Source organism: Suricata suricatta, chromosome 7, assembly GCF_006229205.1.
Source record: "Suricata suricatta isolate VVHF042 chromosome 7, meerkat_22Aug2017_6uvM2_HiC, whole genome shotgun sequence".
In the NCBI taxonomy this organism is placed as follows: Eukaryota; Metazoa; Chordata; class Mammalia; order Carnivora; family Herpestidae; genus Suricata; species Suricata suricatta.
This window is the reverse complement of record NC_043706.1, coordinates 142,289,920-142,292,293: the sequence shown is the minus strand read 5'-3', so window position 1 is coordinate 142,292,293 and position 2,374 is coordinate 142,289,920. Positions and strand designations below refer to the sequence as shown.

The window sequence follows — 2,374 nt, the reverse complement described above, 5'->3', positions numbered from 1 at the left end:
AGCTGCCATCCTGTCCCCCGCGTCTCCTGCAAGACGTTAAAAAAAAAGATGCCTACCAGTTACCAGAAATGCTTCAAAATATATCTGAAAAGGAGGCATATCGTAGTACATAATTACTTTGTTCTTTTTAGCATGAAATTTGTCTTTTTCTTATTTCCCTTCTGCCGAAGGTTAACTAATTTTGTTTTCATGTTGGAGGAGAAACAACTTCTGGTATCACATAAATACATATAATACAGACTTGCCCGGACGTTGGTCACCAGTCCTTCCGCAAGGTGCCATTTAGGAGTGCGGGATTTTTGTGGGGTTGAACTTTATATTGTGAAGATGCCTTCTTTGTGAAAAAGAACACAGAAATACCTCACTTCTGCAAGTTTCTCAAGAATGCATTGCTAGGGTTTTTCCCAGGACTCTGGGAGGAGCCTGTCCACATGCTGGACCTCGAAACTCAGCTTCGGGGGAAATGTTCCTCCTCTGAAGTGTGGTTCCTAGTTTCTTCGGTGACCAACGTTTCATGTGTGCAGGGACATTCCAGTGGTACATTAAAAAAAATTTTTTTAGTGTTTATTTTTGAGAGAGAGATACACACACAGAGCATGAGCAGGGAGGAGCAGAGAGATAGGGAGACACAGAATCTGAAGCAGGCTCCAGGCTTGGAGCTGTCAGCATGGAGCCCGACGCGGGGCTCGGACCCACGAACTGTGAGACCGTGACCTGAGCCGAAGTTGGACACTGGACCAGCTGAGCTCCCCCGCCCCGCGCCCCTGCAGTGGTACATTTGTTAACGAAGCCTCAGAGGCCAGCAGCGGGAGAGTGCAGAGTCACCCCCTTGGGTGGTGGCTGGACCTGTTGAGAGTTTGGTTGAGAAAGGGTGTGGCGTGGGTTGCAGAGGTGGGTGGGTGGAGGCGGGGAGACGGTGTGGGCTGGCGGTGGGGGACTGGTTTCCTGGAACAGCCTGATGCCTCAGCTGGAGTTACTTTCTTGACTTACTTTCCTGTGCCGGGAAGAGCCTGTGGCGATGGCCGGGGCCGGCTGAGTGGCGAAGAGAGCCACGGCAGCGTGGACGGTACACGCTGGTCATCTCCATCTGTTTTGCTCAGTGTATCCTGGTCGTGGTGTCTGCTTTACAGACAAGTATTGATCACAGGGGGCGCCTGGGGGGCTCAGTCAGTTAAGCTGCTGACTTCGGCTCAGGTCATGATCTCACTGTTTGTGGGTTCGAGCCCTGCGTCGGGTTCTGTGCTGACAGCTTAGAGCCTGGAGCTGCTTTGGGTTCTGTGTCTCCCCCGATCTCTGCCCCTCCCCACTCACACTCTGTCTCTCTTTCTAAAATAAACATTAAGAAAAATTTTAAAACATATTGATTACAAAAGCAGTTTCTCTTTCATTTTCTGACATCCACCACATAATAGTTACTACAACCAGAATAAAGTTGGATTCAATACTGCAGTAGTTGGTGAGGCCCTTCAGTACGACTCTTCGTATTGAGAGACTGAGACAGTACAGTCATGAAGTATCAGTAATGGGTTAGGCAGGCATGACAGACCTTACGGGTTATTTAATGCCTGGAAGGACAAATCAAAACATCAGAGAACAGCCTGCCAGACTAATCGATGTAAAGTTTCGTGAAGGACTACGACGTTGTCGGTTAGCGAGTTCTTAGTGTGCAAGAGTCAGGACGGGAGGCACCCAGACGGGAGGACATCTTGAAAGCGAGGACCCCTGGGAGATGACTGAGGGCAGGGCCGCGGCGTCTCAGAGGCTTGGAGTCTCCAGTGTCTGTGTTTTGGCTTCTCCTCTGTCCTTTCTCGGGAAGCTGGACGCATCGATACGATAACGCCGCTAAGTGACACCAAACGCAGCATAGTACAGAGCGAGCGCTCGGTAAGCGTTAGCGAGTTACTGGCAATACGGAACCGTTTGCAACACAGAACGTGAATATTATTGCGTTTGAGGAGCTGCATCGTCTCCATCTGCTTGGACCCCTAGATTTGGCGAATACTGCTTTCTGCCTCAGGTATGTTTGAAGAATTAGTTCCTTATTTGGGACTCACGGGTGGAGGGTGGAGCAGTATTACAAATGCGACTGTGCGGTTGTGCTCGATACAGTCCTGTCCCAGTGGGTAGAGGCAGCCTGGCGGGCCCTGTGGACACGTCTGTGGGCAAATACGCCTCTGTGTCCCTGATTCGGTGGTCTCAAGGTCCTCCTGGAGATTGTGGTGTGTGAGTGGAAGGTGTGATGAGGAAACACGGGGACGTCAGTCTGCCGTGGGATCCAGAGAGAAGGATGCAGTGAGGACGCCAATACCAGGGGAGGGGGGTCCTACGGGGGGAGGGGGGTCCTACAGGGGGAAGGGGGGAGGGAGGATGGTCC

General features: G+C 51.3%; 1 long non-coding RNA gene across 1 annotated transcript in view; it reads right to left on the bottom strand.

Moving 5' to 3' along the window:
- Positions 1 to 1,360: 1,360 nt before the first annotated feature.
- The window catches only part of LOC115297077, a 1,661-nt gene continuing 647 nt past the window's right edge, over positions 1,361 to 2,374 (bottom strand). Inside the window, exon 2 of the long non-coding RNA XR_003911253.1 lies at positions 1,361 to 1,842. This is a non-coding gene — a long non-coding RNA (uncharacterized LOC115297077). The remainder of the gene's footprint in view (positions 1,843 to 2,374) is intronic.